Consider the following 11410-nt stretch of genomic DNA (forward strand, 5'->3'; position numbering starts at 1 on the left):
ATGGGACCGGGGCCCTCAGTCAGGTTGCCCAAGATCCCGAAAGATTCCCCCTTGGGATTGATGATAGCCCATTGGGATGATTGGCCCTCTAGAAAAGGGAAGAGTAAAGAAAAGATGATCCATTATTGTGTAGAGATATGGGGAGGTAAAGAGATTTGGAAGGACCACTTATTTTGGCCAGTTTTTGGGTCCTTTGAAGATTGGATTTGTCAAGCACTTAATATTTATGTTAATGCTAAAGAACCTTTTAGTCTAGAAGAGAGCGAATATGCTAGTCTATAGATCAGATCAGACACGCGAGTCCATGTCTTTGCCTTAAGCCAAAGGGACTCAAACCGAAAGAAAAGAGCTCCCGAGGAGCTTCCCGTCTCTCCCCCTCCTTATGTTCCACCAGCAACAGCTGTCGCCCCTCTTCCTCCCCCACCCCCAACAGCTCCTGAACCCAGCCCAAGTCCTGATCCTCCTAGAAGGATCACGAGGAGCCAGACGAAGGACGAGTCACAGGCAGAAACCAGTTTGTACCCTTTAAGGGAGATTGCCATGGGGGGACTCCAACCGGGTACGGGATTTGTATCCGTCCCCCTGAATTCAGGAGATGTAAGAGAATTCAAGAAGGAGATGGGACATTTGTTAGAAGATGTCCTAGGTGTGTCGGAAAGGCTAGATCAGTTTCTAGGTCCTAACACATATACCTGGGATGAACTGCAGGCCATTTTAGGTATATTATTCATGGTAGAAGAAAGAGAAATGATTCGAAGAGCAGGGATGCGAGTTTGGGACCAGCAGCATCAACAAGGTCCAGGCGCAGATCTTAAGTGGCCACAACAGCGGCCCAATTGGGATAACCAAAACGCAGAGCATCGAGCTCATATGTCGGATCTGCGCACAATAATTATTCAGGGAATCAAGGAGTCGGTTCCCCGAGGGCAAAATATAAATAAAGCCTTTAACGAACACCAAAGAAAAGATGAAACTCCTACTGAGTGGCTAGAAAGGTTACGCAAAAACATCCAACTTTATTCAGGGCTAGATCCTACTACTCCAGTAGGGCAGGCCCTGTTAAAAACTCAATTTGTCGCGAAATCATGGACAGGTATTAGAAAGAAATTAGAGAAAATAGAAGATTGGCAAGATCGAGGGTTAGATGAATTACTAAGGGAAGCACAAAAAGTATACATACGGAGGGAAGAAGAAATGCAAAAACGCCAAGCTAGGATTTTAGTAGCAGCAGTGCGAGAGGGGCAACGCGCCCCTCTCCCGAGAGAAACCCCGTCACGTAAACGAAATGAACCCCAGAAAACGGATAGTAGAAACTACCCGAGAGACCTAAAAGAGATCGAATGGTTTTTTTGCCAGAAAAAAGGGCATATGAGGAGAAACTGTAGAAAGCGAATGCAAGATGAAAAATTGTATAACATAGAATAGGGGGGTCAGGGGCTCTATCTGCTGAGGACCTCTCGGAAAACCGAGCCCTTGATAAAATTGAAATTGGGTCCCCAGCATCAGGAGTTCAAGTTCCTTGTGGACTCGGGCGCCAAACGATCTACCGTTCAAACTATACCCCGGAGATGTTCCCTTTCCCCAGAAAGAATACAAGTGATTGGAGCAAAGGGAGAGCCCTTTAAAGTTCCAGTAATACAGGAGGTGGAAATAGAAACCTCATCCAAATTTGGGATAGGGTCCTTTCTATTAGTACCCGAGGCAGAATACAACCTACTTGGCAGAGATTTAATGATCGAACTGGGAATAAATTTAGAAATAAAAGAAAGAGAAATATCAGTTAAATTATGTGTCTTAACTGCGGAAGACGAAACCAAGATAAATCCCAACGTTTGGTATACTCCAGAATCTGTAGGGCAATTAGATATTGCCCCCTTTGAAGTCACTATCAAAAACCCAGAAATTCCAATTAGGGTTAAACAGTACCCCATATCACAAGAAGGCCAAAATGGGTTACAACCAGTAATCGAGAGGTTATTACAACAAGGACTACTGGAACCCTGTATGTCACCACATAACACCCCCATCCTGCCCGTAAAGAAAGCAGATGGGTCTTACCACCTCGTACAAGACCTACAAGAAGTAAACAAAAGAACTATTACTAGATTCCCGGTTGTGGCAAATCCCTATACCCTATTGAGCCAACTCTCCCCAGAGCTAAAGTGGTACAGTGTTATCGATTTGAAGGATGCGTTCTGGGCCTGCCCTTTAAAGGAAGAATGTAGAGATTACTTTGCTTTCGAGTGGGAGGACCCGGCGACCCACCGGAGGCAACAGTTAAGATGGACAGTCCTCCCCCAGGGGTTTACAGAGTCACCAAACCTGTTTGGGCAAGCTCTAGAGCAAGTACTGGAAGCTTTTGAACCAAACTCAGAAGTAGTCCTAGTGCAATATGTAGACGACCTATTAGTAGCCGGAACAGAACAAGAAGCTGTTAGGGAAGAGAGTATAAAGCTACTAAATTTTCTAAGTTTGAAGGGATTGAAAGTCTCAAAGTCCAAGTTACAATTTACAGAAGAAGAAGTGAAATATTTAAGGCACTGGTTGAGCAAAGGAACTAAGAAATTAGATCCTGAACGAGTGAATGGTATCCTGTCTCTCCAAGCACCTAAAAGCAAAAGACAGGTAAGACAATTATTAGGGCTCTTAGGATACTGTAGACAATGGATTGAAAATTATAGCAATAAAGTAAAGTTTTTGTATCAAAAACTAGCAGGGGAAGGTCTAATAAAATGGAGCAGCGAGGATGAGCAAAGCTTAGAAACCTTAAAGACCGATTTGGTAAACGCCCCAGTACTAAGTTTACCAGATATCAAAAAACCCTTCTTTTTATTCGTAAATACAGAAGGGGGAACAGCATTTGGAGTACTCACTCAGGAGTGGGTGGGGAAAAAGAAACCCATAGGCTACTTTTCTAAATTACTAGATCCAGTTAGCCGAGGGTGGCCCACTTGCCTCCAAGCCATAGTAGCAACCGTGCTTCTAGTTGAAGAAGCCGGCAAAATAACTTTAAGAGGGGAATTGAAAGTGTACACGCCCCACAACATACGGGGAGTACTGCAGCAAAAAGCTGACAAATGGATCACAGATGCCAGACTGCTAAAATATGAAGGTATTCTAATATATTCCCCCCGGCTAGAACTAGAAACTACAAACTTGCAAAATCCAGCTCAATTTTTATATGGGGAACCGAATGAAAACCTAGTCCATGACTGTGTGCAATTAATAGAGCACCAAACCAAAATCCAGGAAGATTTAGAAGAAGAGGAACTACAAGAAGGAGAAAAACTATTTGTTGATGGATCCTCCCGAGCTGTGGAAGGTAAACGAAAATCAGGGTATGCCATTATAGATGGGAACACCCTGAAAGTAACAGAATCGGGCCCCCTCAGTCCCGTGTGGTCAGCCCAAGCTTGTGAATTATATGCCGTACTACGAGCTCTCCAACTACTAAAGAACAAAACAGGAACAATATTCACAGGTTCCAAATATGCCTTTGGGGTAGTCCACATATTCGGAAAAATTTGGGAAGAGCGAGGATTAATGAATTCCCAAGGGAAAGAATTAGTACATGCAGCTTTAATTACACAAACTCTTGAGGCCCTGCGAGGACCCAAGCAGATTGCGGTTGTACATATGAAGGGTCATCAAAAAGGGGTCACCACGAAGATAAGAGGAAATAATTTAGCAGACGAAGAAGCCAAGAGAGCCGCATTATTAACATTAAGTTCGTGTCCACAAGAACAAACCCGAACTCAGTCGGTACTCCAACAAGCGTATGCTTTGAGTTTCACGCTCCAAGAGAGAGAAAAATTAAACCAATTAGGAGCATCACAAAAAGACAATAAGTGGTGGTTACCAGACAGTAGAGAAGTTCTGCCAAAAGGACTCACGTGGAAAATTTTAACAAACTTCCATAAACAAACTCATTGGGGAGCCCAAGCTTTAATAGACCAATTTACTAACAAATATATGAGCATAGGAATATACGATTTAGCTAAGAGAATTGTTCACGGATGTTTAACGTGTCAAAAACTGAACAAGCAACAATTGAGGGAAAAGGTGCATGGAGGGCGTGAGTTAGCCAAGCGACCCTTTGAAAAGATACAAATAGACTTTACCGAACTCCCAAAAGTTGGGAGATACAAATATCTTTTGGTCATAGTAGATCACTTAACTCATTTTGTAGAGGCCTACCCGGTGGCTCGGGCCACTGCAAAGACAGTGGTTAAAGTTTTACTAGAAAACATCATACCACGATATGGGAATATAGCAGTAATAGATTCCGATCGTGGACCCCACTTCACCTCAAAGATTATTAAAGAAGTGTTAAAGCCCTTAGGGACAAAATGGGAATATCACACACCCTGGCATCCTCAAAGTTCAGGGAGAGTGGAAAGAATGAACAGAGAAATAAAGAAACATTTAACCAAACTAATGTTAGAGACCAAGATGAGTTAGGTCAAATGCCTGCCATTAGCGTTACTATCTATTCGAACCCAACCACGAACAGATACGGGAATATCCCCTTTTGAAATGTTATATGGGATGCCATATGACCTAGAAAAACCTGTCGAACATCCAATAGTAGAAGAGAAAGCTCTACAAGAATACATAATAGAATTAATGAAGAAGAGGCAATGTCTACTAAAAAAGGGACTAATAGTGCAGAGACCCCCTCTTGATATGGCAATACATAAAATTAAACCAGGAGATAAGGTATTGATTAAAACTTGGAAAGAAACATCCTTAACCTCGTGTTGGGAAGGTCCCTTTCTTGTTCTTCTCACTACAGACGCAGCCATACGAACAGCTGAAAAGGGATGGACTCACGCCTCGCGAGTTAAAGGACCGATCTGGACCTCCGAGTGGCAAGTGACTGACAGTTCCAACCCTTTGAGGTTAACCTTAAAAAGAAAATCAGAATAAATTGTATACAAAATAAACGTGAACCTGTGAGGGGAAGTAGTGGCAACACTGCCGGTACCAAAAGCCCTGGTCTTACTAATAAAATTAGAAAAATTGAATATCAGTCCCTCGAGTAGTGGAAAATCCTCTCCCAAGGCCTACACCCAGAACTACAGTGCATACATTCAGATGAACCTACCCAGTGTAGGAAGAAGACTTTAGGAATAAACTGTGACGTATGGTCTGTAAAAGATAAGAACTGGGAGCAATTCAAAAAGAGGCAGTTGAAATGCCTAAATTTGAGAACCCCTGAAGAATACCCCTGCTGTCGAGAAGATGATAAACCCCGTTGCTCACCGCAACCGAGTAGACAGAGGAGACAGAGAAGTAAAATGGTGGGGAATGCTCATCTGGTGCCTCTTCAATTTGAAATATGGGATTGCAAATCCATGCTTAAAGTGTTACCAGAATGTTAGAGTCGGCTCCCGAATAGAACAAACCTTTACAGTCCATACGCATGTAAACTCTCCCTGTTATGATCAAAAGACTTTACAAATATGTAAATTCGGTGGCCAAGAATATTGGGTAGGAAACAACCTAGGAAAAGGAGGAATTAAGAATGGCCTCACTTGTCCAAGAGGAGAAGATGTACTATGCTTTACTAAAACTGGCATGTGGGGATACTCTGACTTTGGAGGGATACAAAGTAAAACCAGAGAAGAGTTAGTTAAGAATGTCACAAAAGGATTAATTCCACAAAGCAAAAAAACCAAAAACCGGTAGGAAACCTGTACAAAGATATTCAACAACTCTTACAAAACCACCCTGTGGAGGAAATCAAGACCAATCTATTTTTAAATTTAATGGAAGAAATAGCCCGAGAATTAAATGTGACCTCCTGCTGGGTATGCGGAGGAGTGCAGATGACAGAGCAATGGCCTCGGAGAGGAGAATCATTATCTCCAGATCAGTTACTTGAATGGAATAATACATATACTTCTAAAATAATGCGACCAGATGTCTGGGCATTAACCAATGAGGTCATAGGACAGTATTGTATTTCTCAGAAAAGTGAGAAATTCCTAAAATGGGCAGGGGAAACAGTTTGTAAAAATATATTATATTGGAATGGTACCTGTAGTTGGTGGCCACACAAACCTCAAGGGTATTGGTCCAAAAATTGTACTGAGAATCAGCCTGTATGTTTTGTAAATGGTACCATAGACAATCCATATTGAGATGTAAATGACCTTAAAACATTTTGGGAAGATCCTGATGGGTTATTCTGGATCTGCGGAAAGAGAGCCTATTCCAAGTTACCTAAAGATTGGAAGGGGACATGTTCTATTGGAATCATACAACCAGCCTTCTTTTTACTCCCAAAGGAAAAAGGAAATGAAATATTGGGTAAACCCCTATACGAAACTTTACAATGAGCCAAGAGAGACTATGTAATTGGAGGTCAGCAATTTTGGAAAGACGAAGAGTGGCCCGCAGAACGAATAATTAATTATTATGACCCCGCCACTTGGGCTCAAGACGGTAGCTGGGGATATAGAACCCCCATGTACATGCTCAATCGCATAATAAGACTACAAGCTGTAGTAGAAGCTATCACTAATCGTACTTCAAATGCCTTAAAATTAATAGCTAGAGAGTTATCCCAAACCCGAGCAGCAGTTTATCAAAACCGACTTGCTATTGATTATTTGTTAGCAGAAGAAGGGGGATTCTGTGGAAAATTTAATTCATCTGAATGTTGCCTAGAAATTGACGATAATGGAGCTGCAATAATGGAAATTGCAGAAGACATAAAAAGAATAGCACATGTCCCAGTCCAAAAATGGAATTCTATCCTAAAGGATGACTGCTGGAATGGGATTTTTGGTGGAGCCTGGTGGAAACGGATAGGGTTTATGATCCTATGTGCAACACTAGGGCTTATATTCTTACCCTGCATGATCCCATGTTTCATACGCTTAATTCATTCAGTTGTTCAAGGAATGCAGATTACCACAATGCCTATAGATCCAGAGATGGCGAAAAGTGGTACAACCTCAAAATTAATGATAATAACTGAAGACACACCAGTAGCTGATGCGGCTAAAGCCGCTCTTGATGAATTAGAAACACAAATTAATGATGAAAGAAAAAGGGGGGATTGTTATGGATGTCTGTACTGGAACGAAGGAAAATGTAATTGTAATTCGTGTTTAAATAGACAAATGCAGATTGCGGATGTAAAGATTGTGAAGCCGTAAAAGACAGCATAGCCAGCGGATTTTGTAGATATGCCAAGTAATAACAAAGCAATTCGCGGAAATCGCCACTTCCTGCCTAAAGTTTACCTAAAAAGGGTATAATAGCACAATGTATAGAATTGCATGATCTAATCCCTGTCCTGCGCATGCTCAAGCTATAACCTCCAGTAACCAACAACGCAGAGGAAGACTACGACCTTCATCCCTCGACCACTGAGCGGCAGAAAAGACCCCTTAGCAACAGCCGGCGCAGCCGCAGACGACAGCAAACTAAGCCACGTCAGCCCGGAACTGTACTAGGAAACACCACTCTCTAAAAGAGAGAATTGTGCCAAGAATAGTTGCGCACCGTTGGTTGAGCGAAAGCTCCCCGGCTGCCCAGCGCTGCCTTTGCCTGCTTATCACTTGCTCTAATAAACCCCGATTTGGCAACTTTAAAAGTGTGGCGCGTAATTGCTTATTACAATTATGGTTTTGCTTCTTGTCAGCTGTCACTCCACTAAGCTCTGCTCTCAAAAGGAGTAACCCATTTTCAGGTTCTCGCAGATCAAGTTTCTGTTTCAGGCAGAAATGAATTGTGAGCATCTGGTGGTTCTTTAACGCAGTCTAAGCTTCATGTTTCTTAATAGAAAATATTCATAAATTAATAGCTGGTAACAGAGCATAGTGGAAAAAAGTTAGGCTAAGTTCTATTGCAGTTGCCATCTCTAGCACCTCTGTTTCTCCTAAATGATGGAAAGACACATAACCCAAAAGCAATTCCCAGGAGCTTGCTTCTTGTAAGCTTCTTCTATATGCAAAAAAGCAGCACCACTTAATAATAAAAAATATATGCATTCTCCATTTGTGGTTTACATAGTTAGAGTGATGTGCTTCATTATTTGCATGAGAAGGTGGAAACTCCTTGGTAAGGGAAGAGAACGTTAAGCCATTCTGCCTTCTTATGACTCTTCCAATTATGTATATGGCTTATTTTTTTTCCATACATAAGAGTTGGAGACTTCAATTGTATTTCGTGGTGCAAGACCATTGTAATTGTGCTCATTCTTAAGTTATTTAAGTAGAGGAAAACTTGTAGTTGCTTACATTATTTCTTCACTTGTGTAACTCAAGCACAGGCACTTAGTACTATATGCAACTGTCAGTGGGTGGTGAGCAGAAAAAAGAAGGTTTAGTGTAAACGGGATACTATTAAACTGGATTTTGCCCATAATTTTGATATTTAACAGCAACCTGATGCTTTAGTACATCAGGACCATCTGAAATGTCACACTGCAGAATGCAGATATGTAGGGGTGTTTTTTAAAAAATACTGCTGCGAAACCTTATTTCAGAGATTTCTTCCTTTTCTAAAGCATAGGCCAGGCTCTGGTTTTTGTCCTTGAGGTTAAAACTCTGAAAGACATTGGGATCACTTGACAACATGCCTGCTGAACAACAGAATTCAAATGCCCTTCCCTATATAGCTTCCATTCTATTTCTTCCAAACAAAGCTGCTTAATTAATTCAGCGTATCGGTCAAGGCCTCCCCACCTGACTCTGGCTCCCTGGAGGCCTGGCTGTTCCCTGCAGAGTTACACACCACAGGCCACCTGCCCGGGAGTCAAATCAAGGAGAGCATCTCAGCAGGCTTCCTGCCCTGCAGCAAAGGTATATCATGCAACAAACTTCTCCAGAAGCCACCTCCCTCCATGTAGCTGGTTTTGGCTTTTGTGTAGTTTGAAGGCTGGATCCACCTTATATACTTTTAGTCCCTTGAAGGCAACATTTGATCTTCAGCACCCAAGCTCAGATGAAGTCCAGAAATGCCTAATTTTTTCCCATATCATCTCCATGACTGGGCTGGCAACCAGTCACTAGTGGGTTCTGCAGGGATCCACCTTAGGGCCAATGCTCTTCAATGTCTTTATAAATGACTTAGACTCAGGACTTGAGGGATTGCTTAATAAGTTTGCTGACGACACAAAATTGGGGGGAGCTGTCGACATGCTTGAGGGCAGAGAGGCCCTGCAGAGGGATCTGAACAAATGGGAGAACTGGGCAATCACCAACCGCATGAAGTTCAACTAGAGCAAGTGTCAGATTTTGTACCTGGGACACAGCAACCCTGGCTGTACATGCAGACTGGGGAACGAGATGCTGGAAGGCAGCTCCATGGAGAGGGATCTGGGGTTCTGGTCAACAGCAAGTTGAATATGACCCAGCAGTGTCCCTGGCAGCCAAGAGGGCCACCCGTGTCCTGGGTGCATCCAGCACGGCATTGCCAGCCGGGCAGGGAGGTGATTGTCCTGCTCTGCTCTGCACTGGTGCGGCCTCACCTGGAGCGCTGTGTGCAGCTCTGGGCGCCACAGGATAAAAAGGTTATAAAGCTACTGGAGAGTGTCCAGAGGAGGGCTACAAAGTTGGTGAAGGGTTTGGAGGGGAAGCCGTATGAGGAACAGCTAAAGTCGCTGGGTTTGTTCAGCCTGGAGGAGACTGAGGGGAGACCTCATGGCGGCTACAGCTTCCTCACAAGGGGAGGAGGAGGGGCAGGTGCTGATCTCTTCTCTCTGGTGACCAATGACAGAACCTGAGGGAATGGCAGGAAGATGTGCCAGGGGAGGTTTAGGTTGGACATTAGGAAAAGGTTCTTCCCCCAGAGGGTGGTGGAGCACTGGAACAGGCTCCCCAGGGAGGTGTCACAGGCCCAACCCTGACAGTGTTCAAGAGACTGTACTACACCCTCAGACACATGGTGTGAACTGTGGGGTTGTCATATGCAGGGACAGGAGTTGGACTCGATGATCCTTGTGGGTCTCTTCCAACTCAGGGCATTCTGTGATTCTATGATTCTATCAGGACCTGCTCATGGATACTCCTGGACTCTGCACAGGGATGCCTGACTTCTCTTGCATCTGCAAAATTAGCAGAATTAATCCTAGTCAGTTTGCCCTTATATTTTTGGGCATTACCAGATTATCTTCTGTGCCAGCTTCTTTTACCTACCCTCACAGAGCTCTTGTCCAGGAGAGTGAGACCTGATTCCATTTTGTTTCCTTATCTGAGGGGATGCTACACCCAGGAGTGGGTTGTTCAGGATCAGAAGGGGAGATTCAGTGTTTCTGGAGAAAATTCACAGAATCACAGAATGTTAGGGATTGGAAGGGACCTCGAAAGATCATCTAGTCCAATCCGCCTGCCAGGGCAGGAACACCTAGGTGAGGTTACACAGGAAGGCGTCCAGGCGGGTTTTGAATGTCTGCAGAGAAGGAGAATCCACAACTCCCCTGTGCAGCCTGTTCCAGTGTTCCGTCACCCTCACTGAGAAGAAGTTTCTTCTCAAATTTAAGTGGAACCTCTTGTGTTGCAGCTTGAACCCATTACCCCTTGTCTTACTGTTGGTTGTCACCGAGAAGAGCCTGGCTCCATCCTCGTGACACCCACCCTTTATATATTTATAAACACTGATGAGGTCACCCCTCAGTCTCCTCTTCTCCAAGCTAAAGAGACCCAGCTCCCTCAGCCTTTCCTCATAAGGGAGATGCTCCACTCCCTTAATCATCTTTGTGGCCCTGCGCTGGACTCTCTCCAGCAGTTCCCTGTCCTTCTTGAACTGAGGGGCCCAGAACTGGACACAATATTCCAGATGAGGTCTCACCAGGGCAGAGTAGAGGGGAAGGAGAATCTCTCTCGATCTACTAACCACTCCCCTTCTAATACACCCCAGGATGCCATTGGCCTTCTTGGCCACAAGGGCACAGTGCTGGCTCATGGTCATCCTGCTGTCCACCAGGACCCCCAGGTCCCTTTCCCCTACACTGCTCTCTAATAGGTCATTCCCCAACCTATACTGGAACCTGAGGTTGTTCCTGCCCAGATGCAAGATTCTACATTTTCCCTTGTTATATTTCATTAAATTTTTCCCCGCCCAACTCTCTAGCCTGTCCAGATCTCGCTGGATGGCAGCACAGCCTTCTGGCTTGTCAGCCACTCCTCCCAGCTTGGTGTCATCAGCAAACTTGCTGATAGTACACTCAATTCCCTCATCCAAGTCATTGATGAATATATTGAATAGTATTGGTCCCAGAACTGACCCTTGAGGCACTCCACTAGATACAGGCCTCCAAACAGACTCTGCCCCATTGACCACGACTCTCTGGCTTCTCTCCTTCAGCCAGTTTGCAGTCCACCTCACTACCCGATCATCCAGTCCACACTTCCTCAGTTTTGCCGTGAGGATGCTGTGGGAGACGGTGTCAAAT

Source organism: Caloenas nicobarica, chromosome 1, assembly GCF_036013445.1.
Source record: "Caloenas nicobarica isolate bCalNic1 chromosome 1, bCalNic1.hap1, whole genome shotgun sequence".
NCBI lineage: Eukaryota > Metazoa > Chordata > Aves > Columbiformes > Columbidae > Caloenas > Caloenas nicobarica.